General features: G+C 45.0%; 2 long non-coding RNA genes across 3 annotated transcripts; both read right to left on the bottom strand.

The window, feature by feature from the left end:
* Nucleotides 1-3,009: 3,009 nt before the first annotated feature.
* On the bottom strand, nt 3,010-8,531 carry LOC132580076 (uncharacterized). Its single transcript, XR_009556028.1, has 2 exons — nt 8,200-8,531; nt 3,010-4,497 (listed from the first exon to the last, which is right to left on the bottom strand). It is a non-coding gene; the product is annotated as an uncharacterized LOC132580076 (long non-coding RNA).
* A 6,968-nt stretch (nt 8,532-15,499) lies between these two features.
* Nucleotides 15,500-19,442, bottom strand: LOC132580607 (uncharacterized). 2 transcript variants are annotated; one of them, XR_009556070.1, is made up of 4 exons: nt 19,119-19,346; nt 17,787-17,909; nt 17,391-17,580; nt 15,500-16,628 (listed from the first exon to the last, which is right to left on the bottom strand). It is a non-coding gene; the product is annotated as an uncharacterized LOC132580607 (long non-coding RNA). The 2 variants fall into 2 exon arrangements; XR_009556071.1 differs by lacking the exon at nt 17,787-17,909 and having other exon boundaries at nt 19,119-19,442.
* Between the last annotated feature and the right edge of the window lie 1,914 nt (nt 19,443-21,356).

Below are 21,356 nucleotides of genomic sequence, written 5' to 3'. Positions count from 1 at the left end.
CGTTGGGGCCGGGAGAGCCCTGAAGGAGTAACCCTCCCGTATGAATAGCGCCACCCCTCCCCCCCGGCCAGTTGTCCGTGATTGGTGAAAGACCGAGTAACCCGGGGGCGCCATCTGGGAGAGAGCCACTGTCTCTCCATCCCGCACCCAGGTCTCGGTCACGCAAACCAGGTCCATATCCTGCTTAAGCAGGTAATCCCTAAGGATTGAGGTCTTATTATTTATGGACCTGGCGTTACATAACACCAATGACGGAGACTGACTTTCCCTCTTAGCCCCACTACCTGCCACCCTCGGGATGGGACGCAGACCGGACGAGAGCCGAGCACTGCCTTGTCTCCGCCTCCTTCCCACATAATTCTGTCTGCTCCCACCGTCATACCTTCCCCTCCCCATGAGCACTGGGATCCCTAGGCCAGACATCCGCTCCGTACCCGATCCTTCACTAATGTCAGTTAGCTTACTGCCCAGTTATCTTCTCTAGAGCTTCACCACCCTCACCCTCCTCTATTTCACAATTCCAAATTGCCTGGCCCTTTATTAATTAATCTATAGTTAATTAAATTAAGCCTCCCCCTGCCTTATCTCCATAATTTAGTTGGCTAAAAACTTTAGTCATCTATGGCATCTTAATAACTAAATAAATATATATATTCCCCCCCATTAACCTTCCAATTAATCTGCCAGAAATAATAAATATACAATCAATCAAGCCAACAATTAATAAATCACTAATTAATTAACTAATTAACACTTTAATCTCTTAAATTACCGGCAATATAAACTTCCAGTGAGGAGTGGTAGACAAAGCTACTAGTCTGGGTAGTGGTCTTACAAGCTTAAAGTGCTAGTGTTTTTAAATGTCTTCGGTTTCCGACTGGGGTTTCTGTTGACACAGTCTATCTGTTGTCCCAGGTCCGATACTTTCCAGCAGCTAGGGGGCCCAGGAGAGCTGAAACTCCCGCTGTGTCCCCCCAGTAGCCTGGGTTGAGCCCTAATGAACTGGCTCAGAAGGGGTTCCAGCTCCGCCGTCGCTGCCTCGGGGTGCAGTCTGGTCCCTTGTGCTCGGCTCGCCAGATCTCCGCTCACCGTTCGCCCCGTACAGGGCCGCCTGGTTGCGGGCGTCTGGCTGTCGGCTTTGTTCGCACCCCAGCTGCGATCGTCGTCGCGTCGTCCCCACAGCTTCCATTGGCTCTGGTTGGAACGGGCCAGTTGAGCTGCGTCTCGTCTTTGTTGTTGTTTTTGTTGTTTATTTCTCGCCGCCATGCACGGTGCCTCACGTTCTTACCGGCTACTCCGTGCACTTCAGCCCACAGCTCTGCGTCAGCCTGGCCCGGCTCGGTCAATACTCCAGCCTGTGGCCGCGTCTCGTCTCCGCGCTGGCCTGCGTCGGCCCGGCTCGGTCAGTGCAACGCCCCAGCTCTCGGTTTGTTTTTACTTGCGATAGAAAGCCAACGCTGCTTCGGTGTAAGTTGGTTTCTTCTTTCTAGTCACTCCAGTCGTTCCGATATTCTTACTGCTGATGTTTGCTGTTATTTGATGTTGTTTGGCGTTAATTGAGTTTGAATTTCGTCGGAGCCTAATGCTCCGTCGCCATCTTGAACGAACGATAACATTAGAAGGCCATGGAAAGGTTTTTGGTTGGCATGCATATTTGTGCTATGGGAAAAGTAAAATGGATGGTTTTTTCTCACATCATTATGTAAGAAGTAGTTTGCTTAAAACTTGGAGATGAGAGGAAACCGTTGTGGATTGTGCCAACGGAAGTAATAAAGTTATATTCGGATATTGAGGAAGAGAAATGGTTACCATATAAACAATTGTTAAAAATACAAAGAGGCAAAGGAGAATTAAAATCAGTGGAAGAATTGGATTATAAATTTAATTGGTTTCAATGGTTACAAATTAAAAGTCTGCTGAAGCAGGATATTAGGAATGAAGAAATAAGACAAGAACAAACAGAAATGGAGAAAATGCTGTTTGGTGAGGACGTAAAATTGATCTCAAGAGTATGTAAACTGTTACTGAAATGGTCTACAGAGGAAGAAGTGGTAAAATCTTAAATGATAAAGTGGGCAATTAATATAAACAAGGAAATTCAGATGGAACAATGGGAATATTTGTGGAAGAACTCTATGAAAATATCGACATGCAATAACATAAAAGAAAATTGTTACAAAATGTTGTATAGATGGTATATGACACCAAAAAACTGTCAAAAACAAATAATCAGATGTCTGATCGATTTTGGAAATGTAAAAAACATGAAGGGTCCTTCTACCATATGTGGTGGACTTGTGAAAGGGCTGTACAATATTGGCAAATGATCCAGCAAGAAATGTCAAAGATTTTGGGATACAAAGTGAAGAAGGCACCAGAAATCTTTTTGTTGGGATTACAAATAGAAAATTTTCCAAAGCATCACAGAACATTACTTTGGTACATGCTTTCAGCTGCACGGACATTGTATGCGCAGTTGTGGAAGCAAAATAAAATTCCAGAAAAATGGGACTGGTTATGAAAACTATGCACTGGAGTGAAATGGACAAATGAACAAAAAAATGTTAAATTACCTTTATTGCTTTTATATTGTAAGTAACACTGGGGAAGTCTTGAAAGGGAGGAGGCGAGGTGGAAAATGTGATGCAACATATTGACTTTTATTTGAGAGAAGTAAATGAAATAGTGATATAATATGTTGTAGAACAATAAAAATTGTTTTTACACACAAAAAAATTGTATTACAGATGTTTGAACTGACTGTTAGTCACCCTGAGTCCACTTATGGAGAGAGCGGGATATAAATATAAATAAATAAATATTAAGGCTCTGATTCAATATAAGGCAGCTTCATGCACTCATTCGTTTATTGGGCAGCAGACTTTCCCCCTGCAAGTTCATTTTCTATGCCCCCATTCCTCCCAGTTGTACTGATCCAATTGTGATTTTTCAAAGCCATGCTCACCTATCCAGGGACTAAACCCATTCAAGAACATGCAGACAGCAAGACAGGGTTAAAAACTTTATTGAGAGATTAAGACAAAATCCATTTCCAATTAGCCAGGAAAGCTGGGGCAGATATTTTTTTTTTAAAAAAAAAATCCAAATGATCTACAACCTTCTTCGATACCAACAATTTCCATCTAGGTGAACAGTGAAAAACATTTGTCACGTGAAACATATTCCGGCTTTGCCTTCAAGGGTGTATTAGGGAAGGTACTGGACAGATGTTCATGAGATTCCTTGTCAGCTAAGTGTCAGTTCCTGAAAATGTACTATGCCTCACCCTGGTCTGTACAGTTTTACATAGGTGGTTTAGCTAATTGAAGGCGCACTAATAGTTCTTACCGGCTGTTCTTCTGAAAGGCTGACCTCAGGTTTGTACAACTGATGTTGAATCCAAGAGATATCTGGAGGGGGTGCAGCATACCTGGAATCATCATTGCTCTAGTTTTTCAAAACATTTCACAAATAATGGGGAAGGGGGAGAGAAGGAAACCAATTGCACAAGAGATTCACATAATTCTCCAGATTTCTGGTAGCCCACAGTGGAAGAGATAACAAGTGGTAAGAAATTGAGAAAGTGTCCAAAAAAAAAAAAAAGGCAATTCAAAGTAGGGTGCAATTAAAACCAAAAATCCCTGTGGGCTATCAGAAACACTGGGATTTGCTGCATTCCTGTGCTTCACCTTTGTACCTAAAGATCAAGTTCTCCCCCCTCTTTTGGTAAGTGTGTCTCTTTTTCACTTCTTGTTCCGTCAGAGCCAAGAGAGATCTCATGGAATACGTTGCGTAATAACCTCAGCAGCAGTACTCTAAGATGCAATTGTCCAATAGGCCCATTCATATGGAGCAGCTGTGTGACCAGTTTCATATAGTTTTTACTTAGCATGACAGTCCAGTTTGTTTCAGTTCTCATTACATCTAAGTGGAGCTCATCGGTACTAGAATCTGAAGACCCTGGATAGCTGGATCTGCTGCAGAGATCACTGTGGATCTTTCATTTGGGCTTCCAGGCGAGCATTTTTTTCATTGTCCAATATTTCAGATTCCTGAAGGATCTGGGCCAGATTACTTTCGATGGCTTCTTGAAGGACACTAAGCTCCTTCATGTCTCCACTTCCTGGCATTTCTTCTGTCTCTACTTCAATGGTCAGCTTCTCATCGTCATGGTCCGGATCCTGGGGCTTGGAGAGTTGCACGCCCATCATCTGGCTAAGAGATTGGCTTCTGGTGTGTTGACGGACAACAACCGGTACCACTCGGCTACTGGTTGGTTCGCCTGCTAATTGCGCTTCTGGAGTAGTCTCCATGGGAGCAGGGCTTTCTTCAGTTTGGACAGCAATATCCCGTCTTGGTGGCTGATCCCAGTAGGATTCTAGAACTCCACCTACCATGGTATATGAGCGGTTTCGCCTTGCTTGCTGCTGCCTATCTAGGTTGCTGTCCATTCTCCTTCTCTAGCACCTTCCAGTAGCCGTTCTAGCAAAGGGGTGTCTGCCAAAATAAAGGAAATCGGAATGTCAATAATCCTTCCAACTGTACTCAGGGCTTTTTCGTAGCGAAAGCCCAGTAGTAACTCATTTGCATATTGGGCCACACCCCCTGACATCACCATTGTTTCATACAGGGCTTTTTTGTAGAAAAGTCCAGCAGTAACCATTTGCATGTTAGGCCACACCCCCTGAAGCCACACACCCCTGATGCCAAACCAGCTGGAACTCTGTTCCTGCTAAAATAAAAAAGTCCTGGCTGTACTAACACTTCAACAGGAACAGCAGAGAGGAAGTGATAATCTTGTTGACCATATAGTTGCCCCAGCAGATTTAAAAAGGCAGTACAAGTGGATAGGCACAGCCTTTTTTTGCTGGAATCACCATTAGACATCAACACTGTCAAAGAACATGCCCCAGAAGGTAGGACCAGAACCAACAGGTTTAAATTACATCAAAAGAGCTTCTGGCTCAACATTAGGAAGAATTCCCTGAAAGTCAGAGCTGTTCCTCAGTGGAACAGGCTTCCTTGGGAGGTGGTGACCTCTCCTTCCTTGGAGGTTTTTAAACAGAGGCTAGATGGCCATCTGACAGCAATGAAGATCCTGTGAATTTTTTTGGGGGGGAGGTATTTGTGCATTTCCTGCATTGTGCAGGGGGTTGGACTAGATGATCCTGGAGGTCCCTTCCAACTCTATGATTCTAAGAGCTGTCTTGGTTTTTGTGCAAAACATTGTGCAAAGTTAGGCCATGATAAATATACTCCTCCTCACAAATGACTAAACACAGAGGTCATACATCATACACTTTACCAAAATGGAAAATAGACACCAGCTGGACTTCCAAAGGAGAAAGAAGGTCTGCACATGGTGTCTGGATACAATGCAGGACTGGGCTCCTTACCTTTAATAACTCCATACGGATGACACAGCAGGTACATCCTTTCTCCCCACCCTGCACCACTTGCACTAGGGGTGTAACTTGGGTGGGGCAAGGCTCAGTGGTAGAACATCTGCTTGGCATGCAGAGGGTCCCAAGTTCAATCCCAAGCATCTCCAGTTAAATGGATCAGAGAGTAGGTGACAGGAAGGAACTCTGCCCAAGACCATGGAGAGCAACTGCCTGTCTAAGTGGACAATACTGACCTTGATGAGCCAAGGGTCTACTTCAGTATAAGGCAGCTTCACATGTTCATGGAAAGATTACTTGCTGGCAGAGAGTACCAAACAAGAGCATAGGAATTTCTAATTTCCAGCTGGGGAAAACAGCTGGAGGAACAGCAAAGGACATGTTTCTTTAAACCTCCTCCCATTAAGAGAGCCAGTTTGGTGTAGTGGTTAAATGTGCAGACTCTTCTCTGGGAGAACCGGGTTTGATTCCCCACTCCTCCACTTGCACCTGCTGGAATGGCCTTGGGTCAGCCAGAGCTCTCATAGGAGTTGTCCTTGAAAGGGCAGCTGCTGGGAGAGTCCTCTCAGCCCCACCCACCTCTCAGGGTTTCTGTTGTGGGGGAAGAATATAAGGGAGATTGTAAGCTGCTCTGAGACTTTGGTTCAGAGAGAGGGGCGGGGTATAAATCTACAGTTTTCTTCTTCATTAGGTTAGGGATTGGCACTGGAGGCTTCAGGGCCAAGCGATCAGGGGAGGCTTGGAAACTGCCCAGCTCTGCCATCCTTAGCTTTGCCAACCTCCAGTTGGCAGGCAGGTAAGATCAGGACAGACAAAAGGAAATGCTGCTTTACAGACAGAGTGATTGAAATGTGGAATTCGCTGCCAGAGGACATAGTGATGGCCGCAGCAATAAACAACTTTAGAAAGGGAATAGGTAGAATCGTGGAGGATAAGTCTGTCAATGGTGACTAAGGGGAACCTCCACATTCTCTCCAAGAGAGCCAGTTTGGTGTAGTGGTTGAGTGCGTGGACTCTTATCTGGGAGAACCAGGTTTGATTCCCCACTCCTCCACTTGCACCTGCTGGAATGGCCTTGGGTCAGCCATAGCTCTGGCAGAGGTTGCCCTTGAAAGGGCAGCTGCTGTGAGAGCTCTATCAGCCTCACCCACCTCACAGGGTGTCTGTTGTGAGGGGAGAAGACATAGGAGATTGTAAGCCTCTCTGAGTCTCTGATTCAGGGAGAAGGGCGGGATATAAATCTGCAATTCTTCTTCTTCTTCTGAGACATTAAGCCTGTGAATCCAAGAGCCAGGAGGCAACATCAGGGGAAGGTCTTGGTCTCTATGCCCTGTTGTTGGCCATCCAGAGGAACTAGTTAGCCACTGTGTGAGACAGGAAGGAAGCTGGACTAGGAGGACTATTGGTCTGATCCAGCAAGGTTCTTCTTATCTCCTGGGATTACAACTAATTTCCAGGCAACAGAGATCAATTCACCTTGAGAAAATGGCCACTTGAAGGAGACTCTGTGGCATTATACTTCACTGAAGTCCCTCTGCAACTCCACCCCCCCTCCCCAAATCTCCAGGTATTTCCCAACCTGGAGCTGACAACCCTACCCAACACCCAATTCTAGCTTTTGTAGGAGAACTGCTGATACATTTAACAAAACTGTTGAATCGTTACATATCCAAGCTGTTTATGAGCCGCACCCAGAGTTTTCTAAATGCAATAGGCAGTTGTCAAAAATAAAGCCACATTAAGATCTTATGAGATAACAGTAACAGGATAATTCCACGGTTAACGCTGTAGCTCAATGCAAGGGACTTGTGCCTGTAGGGTGGCAGGCTGTTAACTTAATCCAGTAGATTGTAGGTACGATAGAGCCTACAGCTCACACTTGCCAGGTCTAATAGTTATTGACTGGTTGCTTGCTAAGTCTTCAACACAATTGCCACCTTAATGAGTTCTCAGTTACTATGTGACCGAGCTAACCCCAAGGTGAGAAGGAGGGCTTACACAGCAAAACCCCTGGAGAAGAATTAGCAAAAGATTTACCTCCCTGGAACATTAAGTTAGGAACAGGTAGGGTTGTCAGGTCTGACACAGGAAATATCTGGGGACTTCGGAGGTGGAGTCAGGTTGTGACAAGCACGATTGAACTCCAAAGAGAGTTCCGGCCATCACATTTAAAGAGACTGTGCTCCTTTTAGATGCCTTCCCTTCATTGAAAAGAATAGAGATGGGGCACCTTCTTTTGGGGTTCATAGAAATTGGACCCCCTGGGCCAATCTTTTTGGAGTAGAGTGGTTTTTTGGAGGGGAGGTACCAGATGCTATGGTGAAAATTTGGTGCCTTTACCTCAAAACAACAGCCCCCACAAGCCCCAGATACCTATGGATTGATTCTCCATTATACCCTATGGGTATAATGGATTGCCCAACAGGCATTCAACCCCCTCCCCTTTCTGATAACCCTAAAGTGGGGGGAGGGCCTCCAAACCGGGGGGGTCCCCTGCCCCCAACTGGGGATTGGCAACCCTAGGAACAGGCCTTATTTTATGAAGCTTAGGCCCCAACATAGCTCAAGTTTCCATTTTGATTTTTTTAAAAGAGAAAGTTCATTCTCTGTTGTTATGTGGCACACACTATGATATTTATGCTGCTACAAATGACAGTCACGTGACTATCACATTCACCCTACTACAAATGAGAGTGCAGCTTTAAAGTTCAAGCAACAGCAAAACATAGTCTCAAGGCTAACTTAAAGCCCTGCAGACATATGCAGATTGAAGCACTTTCCCATTTTTAAGCCTTACCTGACTCTCCACTGTCAAAGGCAATGGTGTGATGCCTAGTCTTCTGGTTTAAATAGGACCTTGGGGGTCACACTCTAAATCCACCCCACCCCCAATCTCTTAGCATGCCAAACGTCAGCTCCAGCTGAAGGTGGTTTCTTTCCAATTTAATTAGTACACGTGGAGGTTGCCTTTAAGGAGATGATAGCCCATTTCCTTGTTCTACACGTGGAAAAAAGCACTATTCAGGGATGCAGTTACTACAGGAGGAGCAAGTAGACTAAAATTTGGAAAAGTAATCCAAATGCAGTATCTGCCAAAGCTGATCATCTAGTGGGGGCATCAGATGTGATGCAATACAGATTAGTATGGCCAGCATTTTTATAGAGTAATTCAAGGGGCTTTGAAAAGCAATGAAATTGCCAAGTGAGTTTGTGATAAAGAATGCTGCAATCTGCTGTACATTTACTCAAGAGTAAGCCTTGCTGGAGCGAGATGGCACTTGCTTCGTGAATACATATCAGGCCTCATTTTGGGCAGGAAATCACAGGAGTGGAGCTCCAGAACCTCTGAATTTTATTGTGTTCTTTCGTTCTCCCCCCCCCCCTCAAATACTTCTGGGTTCATTGATCAAACGCTCTGTGAGAATGTTGCTGAACTCTAAGATTTGGCAAACTTTCTCATATTCCCCCCCCCCACAAAAAAATGAGGAAATAACCAAAACATATAAAGCAGACTCCATCAGGCCACTGTGGGCACATAGGAAAAAGTAATTTTAAAAGTACGATGGGCAACAGGTTTTATTGTGGCAATTATAATTCAAGAAGCATTTGAAGGTTGATGCTGAGCTGATATAATTTAGTACACCTTCCATGATGTCGGGGGTGTGGGCAGTGTTCCCTCTAAGCTGAGTCAGCGTGAGCTGGCTCACAGATTTTTAGCCTCCAGCTCACATATTTTTTTGTCTTAGCTCAGGAAAAATTGCCTCAGAGCAAACTAATTTATGCAGTAGCTCACAACTTTAATGCCAGTAGCTCACAAAGTAGAATTTTTGCTCACAAGACTCTGCAGCTTAGAGGGAACATTGGGTGTGGGGCATATGCAAATGAGTTGTGCTAATGAGCTCCGGCACCTCTTTTTCTTCAAATTGACCCCTGCATACCTACATAGTCTTATGTTCCATGGGTCTGCGTTTCTTTAAACTTCAGGAAATTTACCATTTACCATCCAAGTTGCTGTTGTAAGTTCCCAGCAACTTTGAACAGGAGCCGTCTATTGGAGGAGTGAACGTCTGGCATTTCTACAGAGAAGTCCAGAAAAGTCCTTAATCACGTCCCCTCTTGCTGTGCTGCCAGTTCTTAGAAAACAGCTTCTCCCAAGCATCAAAATCACTTATTTACCACACAGCGTGGCTCATGCATTCTCAATTCTATGCAGGATTTTAGCTCTGTGTTCCTGAGCTGGCAGAGGTCACTGGGGAGGTGAGGGTGTTCGGCTTGCCACTCCTGTGAAGTGGAAAATAGAAATTCTCCTGACTTTCATGAGGAGCTTCACAATTTTAGCATTCCAGAAGCTCCCTGAGATCAAGGCTCACCATAAAACCCAATCAGAGCAGGAGCAACCTCAGAATTAAGGTTGCTCTGCTACAGAGTCTGTCTGGCCTATTATTTCGTCAGTCGCAATAAGAGAGGTTTTTTTTTTTTTTTTTAGGACAAAAGCAAAGTTGAAGACAAGAGCAGAAGTTAATTCAAGGTGGGATATGACCTCCCTTAATTTATCTCACTCCGGCAGTAGACACTAGGCAGTCATCTTTTATTAAAGAGATCATAACTTTACATATCTAAAGCCCTTATCTGCTTCCTTCAGAAGAGGGAGATATTACAGCCAACTCTTTAGACAGGTTGAGTCAATATGGGTGAAAAACAAATGCAAAAAGGGTTGAGTGCCTTGAGAAGGATCCAGATTTAATAAATGTCATGGCAAAAGGAAAAGGAAATCATTAACATTCAGGTCAGGACTCAAGCAGCCAGTTTGGTTTCACTGGAACCATCAGTTTCCAAAAGCGGCATGTATGGATGCCAGCCTCCAGGTGGGTCCTGGAGATCTCCCAGAATTACAGTTCATCTCCAGAATACAGAGATCAGTTTCCCTGGAGAAAATGGATGCTTTGGAGGGCGGACTCTATGGTATGGTACCCCCATGGGGTCCCTGTCCACCCCAGGCTCAGTTTCCAAATCTCCAGGAGTGTCCCAACCTGGAGGTGGCAACCCTACCCCCATCCCCTGCCAATGACCAAGGGGGACCTGGCAATTCTAGGGACCTACGTAGACTTGCGATCAGTTTGTGTGATAATCTGAAGAGAAGACCTTGAAAACAGGAGGCGTTCCTAGGAAATTAAAGGGACAACTAACCAGGGTTGTTGTTGTTGTTCAGTCGCACAGTAGAGTCCGACCCCGTGGTCCAAGTCATGCCAGGCCCTCCTGTCTTTCACCATCCTCCGAAGTCCAACCAAGGGGGAAATGGCAAAAGATAGCTCCTAAGCAGAAGAACCCTTTGGAAATAGGAAGATGTGCAGAAGTCAAATACATCTTCATTGCAAAAAACTCAATTTGGTTTGCTTATGAAAAAGATTAACAATGCAATGTTAGTCAGAGCTGCTCCAGTTTAAGCCCGATGGCACCAACAACAACCTGGAGTACCTCTACATAGGATTTGGGAGTTGACCAGGAAAATAAAATGGCCCTGGAAGCAGCTCAGTTGAGTAGCCCCATGGAGAGCTACAAATCAGGAAGCCAACAACCTGGAGGGGAAAAAATGCCCTGTCCCTTTAAGAGAGGTTTAATATGTCAAAGTGGGCAGGTTAAGCTTTTCGTAGCATAGAAGCGAGCAGCATCACCTGGTCATGAACGTCCTCGGAGACTCTAGTCAAGGGACAGGATGCTTCTTCTCCAGGCTGTTGGCAACCCTAACTACAAGCCAGTTCTTTAGGGCCACCAATGGGCATTAGCTCACTCATTGCATTCTCCTCCCCCCCCCCTCGGTAGTAGTACAGGAGGAGAACATTGTTGAGCTGATGCCAGTGGTCATTGCTGATGAAGGCTCTCAGCCAGGGCACCTCTTGAGATGTGGGCAAAGGTGCTGGGCCTTGTCGCAGGCCACCAGTGTCCCTCTAGGGAGATGGCCCATTGGAAAACTTCAATGAAAAGATCATCTTCCACAGCCACACAACAGTCTTTTCAGGCATTACTTTACTGAAACTCCTCTCACAAACTGGGAGAGCGTGAGGCGGGCACTTAGAGTATCCGCTGAGTCATTCCTTGCCCAACTTACTGTGAAAACTAACCAGCAAGGCACTAGAATAATAGCTGTAACTGGAGATTTCTAGAGACTGCAGCTGTAACCAGCAATTAAAGGAGAAAAGGGACTGCATGGGGGGGGGGGGTGTTGTGGGTTGTTAGTTAATTTGCAAATTTGCATAATGCATACATGAGTGGTTAGCTATGTGTCACGCATGGTAAACTCAATGGTGATCTATGGTTTTAGGGCCCTCCATAAAGCTGGTCTGTAAAACATCATGGAGGGCCGATGTAACATGGCTCTGTTATTCTCCCCCCCCCACCCCCCCTCCTGCTTTATGGCTTGGTGTAATGGAGTAGGAAATGAAACCAGTAGTGAGATTTATTTATTTATTACTTTAAATTTCTATCCCGCCCTCTCCGCAAGCGGACTCAGATGATAAGAAGTGACACCTTCCCATACATTCCTGCATGGGAGTGTAGACCATCTGCGAAAGCAGGGACGAGATACTGATAACGTAGTGAGAATGTAGACTTTTATGATAGTTCATGTGCCGGCTGGCATTCCTCATCCCTTCCCGTGAGAACCCTTTAAAGTATATCTTAAAAGAAGTGTATCAATGTATTGTTGGTATCACTCTCAAGGTCCCGTACCAAGAGAGCATCTCGATTTAACATTAAACGTAGTTTTGTATCCACTTGACTTGTTCTTTTGAAAATCGCATGCTTGACACTATGTGGCAAACTTCTCCATGGGAGGCAAGTATTGAGAAATTCTGTTAACAAGAACAGACTTTTAAAAAGAAGTTGTGAGCAGAGCAGCACATGCGAGGCATTGCAGTTTCATCAAGTTAAGATAGGCGAGCATCTGCTGCCAAAGTCCAACACTTTGTATGATACACTGGCCAAAACTCAGGTGTCATCAGGATATCCTCCAGCTTCCTTGGTGGCCAGGGCTGGCCTGCCACTAGGCAAATGTGGTGATCGACTAGGGCGCCATCCTTCTGGGGACACCAAATTGGACACCTCCTATGTGACTTAGTGATGTTATTAGTGCAGGTGGGGGGGGCACCAGATATTAGCCTTGCATAGGGTGTCAGACAGTCTAGAGCTGGCCCTGTTGGTGGCTTCTCATCCAAGGAATAACCAGGGCCAACCCTGCTTAAAGCTTCTGAGATATGATGAGATTGGGTTAGTCTGGGCCATGCACGTATAGACTGAAGTTAATCTGACGAGGATTGCACAGTAAGCAATTCTAAGTAAAGGGTGGTGAGAACCAGAGAGGATTGTGAGGCACTCCAGAGGGATCTGTTGAGGCTGGGTGAGTGGGCGTCAATGTGGCAAATGAGGTTCAGTGTGGCCAAGTGCAAAGTAATGCACATTGGGGCCAAGAATCCCGGCTACAAATACAAGTTGATGGGTTGTGAACTGGCAGAGACTGACCAAGAGACAGATCTTGGGGTTGTGGTAGACAACTCACTGAAAATGTCAAGACAGTGTGCGATTGCAATAAAAAAGGCCAACGCCATGCTGGGAATTATTAGGAAGGGAACTGAAAACAAATCATCCAGTATCATAATGCCCCTGTATAAATCGATGGTGCGGTCTCATTTGGAGTACTGTGTGCAATTCTGGTCACTGCACCTCAAAAAGATATTATAGCATTGGAAAAAGTCCAGAAAAGGGCAACTAGAATGATTAAAGGTTTGGAACACTTTCCCTATGAAGAAAGCTTAAAATGCTTGAGGTTCTTTAGCTTGGAGAAACGTCGACTGTGGGATGACATGATAGAGGCTTACAAGATTATGCATGGGATGGAGAAGGTAGAGAAAGAAGTCCTTTTCTCCCTTTCTTGCAATACAAGAACTCATGGGCATTCAATGAAATTGCTGAGCAGTCAGGTTAAAACGGATAAAAGGAAGTACTTCTTCACCCAAAGGGTGATTAACATGTGGAATTCACTGCCACAGGAGGTGGTGGCGGCTACAAGCATAGCCAGCTTTAAGCGGGGATTGGATAAAAATATGGAGCAGAGCTCCATCAGTGGCTATTAGCTACAGTATATATATATGTGTGTGTGTGTGGTTGTGTGTGTGTGTATGTATGTATGTATATGTGTGTGTGTGTATTACACACACACACACACACACATAAAGTAAACAAAAAAACAACAATGTTGCTGATGGCTGGGGGATTAGCCCAGCCATCAGCTACACAACAGCCCTGCAAAGCATGCATTTGCAATGCATTTTGCAAATGCATGCTTTGAATTGGCTGCTGGGGCTCCTTTCCCCCTCCCCTCCCCTCCCCTCCTTGATCCCAGGGAGGCTATGGGAGAGGCGGGAAAAGGCTTCCAAAGGTGGGAAAGGAGGCAAACAGCTTCCCTGAGGCTGCAGAAGCTCCTTTCCCGCCTTCTACATTGACTTCTGAATACTTCCGAATATTGATTCGGAAGTATACGGGAGCCGCATACAGCTCCAGTATAATACCTGCAAATTGGATTCAGAAGTATATGACACTGTATACTTCTGAATCGGGGTATTCAGCAGTCTATTCGGTTTGGCCAAACCGAATGCACAACCCTACTCCCTAGTTTCCTCCGGAGAACACTGCTTTCTCATCCATTGAAATGGAGACAGTGTGCCACAATGGTTAGCTTCAACAGAGAGCCACGTTGGTCTGTAGTGGAACAGCTAGATGGTCTAGTAGCACTTTAGAGATCAAAAAGATTTTGGAAGTAGTTAGGGCAGGGCTGTCAAACATGTGGTTTGGGGGAATCAGGCCCCCAGAGGGCTAATATCAGCTCCCCGACGAACTGGCTGTCATCTGCTTCCTTCTCCTTCTCTCTTGCTTCCTTCTGCATAACGGCTTGCTTTGCAAGGCTTGCTCAATCGCACAGGAGCTCCAGAGCAAAGCCTCTATTTTCTCCATTGGCTGAGGCTCCTCCCTTGGGGAGGAAGGGGAGGAGGCACAGCTTGGTTTTCCAAGCTCTCTCAATTTCTCAGCAGAGCTACTGAGCCAAGTCTCTCTTCTTTTAATTGGCAGAGCTCCCCCCCCCCCCACTAGTCCCCTGGGGAAGGAAGAAAAGAACCGCAGCTTCCTTTGCCCAATTCCCTAGATCACATGGGAGAGACACAAAGAAAGCACCTTTAAGATCAGTGAGTGCTAACGTTTTAAGCACGTTTTAAGGTTTTTTTTTAAAAAATATATGTTTGTGTTTGTCTGTGTCCCTTATAAAGTTTATATCTCTGCTACCTAATCTTAAATAGGTATACACATGGCCTGGTCCAACATGGCTTGGCCAAACCCAACATTGCCTGGCCCAGCAGGGTCTCATTTATGTCAGATCCACCCTGCATAAAAAATGAGTTCAACACCCCTGAGTTAGGGTGTCAGGCTAGGTCCTCAGAGGCCCAGGTTCAAATCCCCACCCAATCTTGAATCTCACTGGGTGACCTTGGGTCACTGCCTCTCAGCTTAGCCTTCCTTTCAGGGCTGTTGTGACAATAAAAGGGGGAGAACATTAACCCCCCTGAGCTCCTTGGAAGAAGTGTGGGATTTAAATCGACTAAATGAAACAAATACAATGAAAGCTAGGGTCACACACCAGCAGTGCCTCACCATCGGGGGAAGAGAAGAAAGAATCCAATACATCAAAGTAGAAATCGAAACTTGAATCATCCTAAATGGGACCCACTGCTAAGACTATTGATATTCATAGTTAAGAGTTCCATCACCTGCAATCTTTCTCATTGTTTTCCACGTCCCTACAAACACATCAGAAATGACAGTTGCCAGGTGGGACCTGGCAATCTCCCAGTATTACTACTGATCTCCAGGCCAGAGATCAGTAACCGCTGAAAACACAGTTACCTTGGAGGTAAACTTTATGGCATTATATTTCACGGAGGCCTCTTTCCCCCAAACCCTGCCTTCTCCAGGCTCCACCCCAAAATCTCCAGGAATTTCCCAACCTAGAGTTGGCATCCTTACATCCGATGTCACACAGATCTCATTCTTTGGTATTTTGCAGTTATAAAAACCTTTTATTGACAGACTAAAAACACACACAGTTTGATTTTTCCAGTGTACCATGAACTTTAAAACAGGTCTTTTCCTTTGTTGCATGTCTAACAATCATCCTTGTACATTCATGTTGTAAGGGGTGAACTTTAAGTGTTTGCAAGCTTCATAGAAGTTTCTTCTTAACACCATCTGGATTATTCCGCTCTAGAGGTAAGGGAACCAAGACCCTTTAGAAGAGAGCTTTGTAGTGAAGAGTGCTGGTGAAGCATTCCATGAAAACTGTGAAGAATCAACCATGCTTTAGAGAGCCCTTCTTCAACCAACGCATAGCACAAGGACACAAAGACATGAATAGCCTTGCCTTATAAGCATGCATGTATACATCCTGTACATATGGCAAAACAAAGTAATTTGATCTTGAACATGTTTTTTCAGGAATACAACTGCGTGCTGCAGAAAGACTACACTGCAATCTCCATTCTCCTTCTGCACCTTTAGTTAAAAACATCTAGGTTCAAAATGAAGTACCTGCAATGCCCACAGGCCTTCTTAGAGGGAAGAGGGTGGTTACTTTGTAAGGACAGAAAGAACACAGTTTTATGTGGTTACAGATTTCAAGACAAAAACAAACTGTTGCTTAACAAGGCTGTGTCAAAGGTGGTTTCTAGGCCCAGTTTATCATCTAAAGCGAGTGTCTAACCCGTTTCGATGGCTCCCAGGATTTCAGATCCTCCAACTCTCTTTTCAAGCTGGCTGTTGTTTCATATGGAGAATTAGTAACTGCTGGAACTCCATCATCTTCCTTGGCCATGGGAGGGTCTCTAACATCTTTCACTGTGACAGGGGCCTGGGAGGCATCGCTGTATTGTTGAGGTCTTCTTTCTGGTGCAGATTCTGCTGCATCCAATTCTTTTGGAGCTGGAATGCCAACAGTGGCTTCTTTGATACATTCAGCCTTGCTGGCTTTCCTTCCCAGAATTCCTCCCATATCTGTAGCAGGCAGGACAGTTACACAGCTAAGAACTTTGGAAACAGCAGTGGTGTTGGCTTGGTCAACAGGTACAAGTAGTGAAAGATGAGTCCTCAGAATGTCTGTACCGCAGCAGGAGTGGGTCAACAAATGTTCATCTGCAAGAGAGAATGTTTCAGGACTCAGAACACTTTCAGTTGAAGATACCAAGCCCAAGCTTTTAGGCTTAAGAACATAAGAACAGCCATGTTGGATCAGGCCAATAGCCCACCCAGTCCAACACTCTTTGTCACACAGTGGCAAAACCCAGGTGTCATCAGGATGTCCACCAGTGGGGCCAAGACTCCAAAGCACTCCTACTGTTGCCTCCCCAAGCACCAAGAATACAAAGCATCACTGCCCCAGACATTATAGTGTTCCCCGTATGCCTTGTGACTAATAGCCACTGATGGACCTCTGCTCTATATGTTTCTTCAGTCCCCTCTTGAAGTTGTCTATACTTGTAGCTGCCAGCCACCACTGCCTGTGACAGTGAATTCCACATGTTAATGACTCTTTGGGTGAAGAAGTATTTCCATTGATCTGTTCTAAACCCACTGCTCATTCATTTCATTGGGTGCCCACAAGTTCTCGTATTGGGGGGGAAAAAGGAGAAAAGTCCTTCTTTCTCTACCCTTTCTATCTCATGCTTGTGCTGCTGCTGACGACTAGAGAAGCTATAGCTCCATAGCCACCACCTAGAACTTTATAGCCAACACTGTTGACTACATATGACAGACTGCTAACATGAAGAAGTGACTCACAAAAGCTCATCCCCCTGCCACAGCTTTTGTTAGTCTTTAAGATGCTACCGGACACTTGTCCTTTTTCTACTGCTACAGACAGACAGACTAACATGGCTACCCATCTTGATAACATACCTGGTCTTGTGTTTTCAGAGGCAGCCTACACCCAGCACAGGAAAGCACCGATGATTTCCAGAAAAGACTCTTGCCCCTTTATAGCAGCATGACAAGCTGCCATCCACCAGGTAGAACTTTTCCAAGCAGAGATGAAGAACCTGACCTGCTGGGTTCCTTCCTTGTCAACTGTTGAGGTACAGCAGCCCTCCTAAAGGAAGAGAGACCTTTAAGAGCCACATCCATCTTTTTTTTTTTTTTTACCCTCAAGGATAGAATGAAAAAAAAAAAATTAAATTGGAGAAAGTGGCTCGGTTTTAAGTAAAGGGAAGAGTAGAAAAGCCACCAATGATTTTTCTAGCTTCCTGTTACATGTCAAGGAATGATATTAGTGAATGTCCAATGCATGAAGGATACCTTGTTCCAAGGCCAACCACTGGTTCATCTACCACAACGTTGTCTGTCTCAATGGGCAGCAGCCCTCCTAGGAGAGAGATCGCCAACAGTCTTTTCCAGGGCTTGCTGCCAGAGGTGTTTTAACTAAAAGGTACAGAAAACTCATCATTAGGATCCTGATGGCACCTGGGTTTTGGCCCCTGTGTGACACAGAGTCTTGGAGTGGATGGGCCATTGACCTGTTCCAACATGGCTTCTCTTCTGGTCTTATGTCTGGGGCAGTAATGCTTTGTCTTCTTGGTGCTTAAGGGTGGCAACAGTGGGAGGGCTTCTGGAGTTCAGGCCCCACTGGTGGACTTCCTGATGGTACCTGGGTTTTGACCACTGTGTGATACAGAGTGTTGGCCTGGATGAGCCATTGATCTGACCCAACATGGCTTCTCTTATGTTCTTATGTGTTAGAGTTTTGCCTCAACTGTACCACTTCCAGGATGTGATTGGAAGGATTCATTGCCTACTCACAAATACCCAGGGCACATAGAAGACAAAACATGTCAAGGTTAGAACAAAATCTGAATCCAGTATTCCTTTAAAGACTAGCAAACTTTTCCAGAATCAAAGGTTTTCTTTCTTTTCTTAGTCAAAGCATATTTGACTCACAAAAACTTACACCCTGGAAAATTGTGTTGGTCTTGTGTGTGTGTATGTGTAACATGTTGTCAAGTTGCAGCCAGCTTATGGGGACTGTAGAGGGATTTCAATGCAAGCAATTAAGCAGAAGAAGTTCACCATTGCCTTCTTCTGCAGAATCTTCCTTGGTGGTCTGTCATACAAGTACAGACCCCACTTAGTTTCTGAGATCTGATGAGCTGCTAGACTATACCGTTCCACATCCCCCTTACTAGAGGGGTTACTGGATTCAAATTTTGTTCTAATCTTGACCCCTTTGGACTCAAATTTCATTCTAATCTTGACCCATTTGGACTCAAATTTATTTCTAATCTTGACCCATTTGGACTCATATTTTCTTCTCCTACTACAGACTTAATATGGCTATCCTCCTGAAACTATGTTAAGAATAAGACTTTTTGTGTGCACAAATTGTTGGGGAGAATCCAGACATGCAGTGGTGGTACAGTCTGGCAGTACAGCCCAGGAAGAGCTTCACCACCCATTTCTACCCAACAAATATCTTGGTCATCATACTCTTTACCAGTAAACAGGGTTCTAGAATTATATATCCTAGATGAGGTCTACCAGGCCACAGACCAAAAAGCTGTTCTGCTGCTCACACTAGAAAGGATTCTTATGCCTTATGTTCTTCTTCAAGGGAAAAAAAGAAAGCTTATGTACCTGGGTCACGTAACAACCATTTTCAAGGTCAAGAAGTTCTAGGGGGAGTAAGAAGAGAGTGTTCTCTATATCAGAGTATTCCTCAGAAGTGTCATCATTTGCAGAATGCTGCTTCTGGGTTGTTGCATTGGTTAAGCCAAATTATTTTTTTTAAAAGTTCCAGTTCTAGGTTAGGGTGGCCAACAATCTGAAGAAAAAAATATCCTATCCCTTTAATAGAAGTTTTGTGTATAGAAATGGGCAGGTGAAGCTTTTTATCATGTAGAGGTAAGTAACTTCACCTGGTAATTAACATCCTCTGAAACCTCAGGCCCAGGGTCTCCAGTGTGATTCCCACCAACACTTTACCTGGCACCCATAAAGTGCTTTTCACCAAGGTGAGGATTTTCCTAGCAAGCTGTCTGGATGAACACTGGAGATCTGATTGCCTCTGCAGGCAAGAATCTTCACTATGTGACTGAAGGTAAACTGTGGCCGCCATTTTGTGGTGGACTCCATCTCTTGCAGCCGCTGATTGTGTCCAGTGTTCCATCTATGCTGAGTTAGTGTGAGCTAGCTCACAGATTTTTAGCCTCCAGCTCACACATTTTTGTCTTAGCTCAGGAAGGATGACCTCAGAGCTCACAACTTCAATGTCAGTAACTCATAAAGCAGGATTTTTGCTCACAAGACTCTGCAGCTTAGAGGGAACATTGACTGTGTCAGAAGTTCAAGGCTCAAAAAGGCTGCGAGCTCTAGATCCAGTTAAGGGACAGGATGCTTTTCCTCCACGCTACTGGCAACCCTACTCTAGCTAGTACACCTTTGCTTACCATGGTTTGGTGCTACTCAGGGGTTGCTTTGTAGAAAAAATAGGTAGTGGACCTCATCCAGGGATTGTTATGTGGCTGCACCTATTATTCAATGGACAAGGTGGGAAGGAAGAGGGGGAACCCTCAGAAAAGTTCAGGAGCTGTGCTCCTGTGAGCTCCTGCTGAATCCGAGGTCTGGTGCTACTATTTATGGGGGAAAACCAAGGTGAAGAAGGAGCAGTTGGAGAAGAAGCAAGAGGGAGTTTCATATTTGGAAGAGTGTTTAGTGTACCTTTTTGAATTTGTTCTGCCCAGTGTTGGTACAGTTCTTTTGTAGAATCAGGGAATTGGAGCAAACCTTATTAGCCAACCCCTCCCCCTCTGCTCAATACAACCGATCGAAAGTTACAACATTTCCCGCAGCTGGATACAGAGACCCCCATAAGGGACAGTCCACGCCTGGCTAGTGGGTTCTGCTGTGAAACTGCTCTTCATTAGATTTCTCTTCCTTGCTTCCTGACATAGTTTACTCAGTACATACTGCTTGGTTGACCATCTACAATAAAACTTTTTAAAAACAAAACCAATACGTACTATCTTTCTTTCCTCAGATGACCCAGATGGCCACATTGCTCTCTTCTTCTGCTTCCAATGAGAAACTCATATGCACCAACTCTGCAAATGGTCCATAGGTTAGCTTTACATAAGTCTAGAGCAGCAGTCCCCAACCTTTTTGGCACCGGGGACTGGTTTTGTGGAAGACAATTTTTCCATGGTGTGTGTGTGTGTGTGATGGTTTTGGGATGATACAATACATACAATTATTTCTGTTAGTTTGGTGTAGTGATTAAGTGTTTGAACTCTTATCTGGGTTTGATTCCCCACTTTTCCACTTGCAGGTGCTGCTGGAATGGCCTTGGGTTAGCCATAGCTCTCACAGAGCTGTCCTTGAAAGGGCAACTTCTGTGAGAGCTCTCTCAGCTCCACCTATCTCACAGGATGTCTGTTGTGGGGAGGAAGATAAAGGAGATTGTGAGCTGCTCTGAGACTCTGAGATTCGGAGTGGAGGGTGGGATATAAATCCAATGTTGTCTTCTTCTTCTTACGTTGTAATATATAATGACATAATTATACAACTCACAGCCCAGTTGCTAACAGGCCACGGACCTGGACTGATTCACGGATCGGGGGTTGGGGACCCCTGGTCTAGAGGATTAGGTGGGTAAGAAGGCAGCATGGTATAGCCCAGTCTCATTAAATCTGAGAAGCTAGGTGGGGTCGAGACGTGGAAGAGAGACCACCAAGGAAAACACTGCAAAGGTAGGCAATGGCCAACCACCTCTACTTCTCACTTTTCTTGAAAGCTCCTCCCTGGGGTCACCGTGAGTTGGCTAAGACTTGATAGCACTTTAGACACCACAGAGGGTTACATGGAAATACTTCCCCA

This window comes from Heteronotia binoei, chromosome 12, assembly GCF_032191835.1.
Source record: "Heteronotia binoei isolate CCM8104 ecotype False Entrance Well chromosome 12, APGP_CSIRO_Hbin_v1, whole genome shotgun sequence".
NCBI classification, from domain to species: domain Eukaryota; kingdom Metazoa; phylum Chordata; class Lepidosauria; order Squamata; family Gekkonidae; genus Heteronotia; species Heteronotia binoei.
This window is presented reverse-complemented; position numbering and strand designations above follow the sequence as displayed.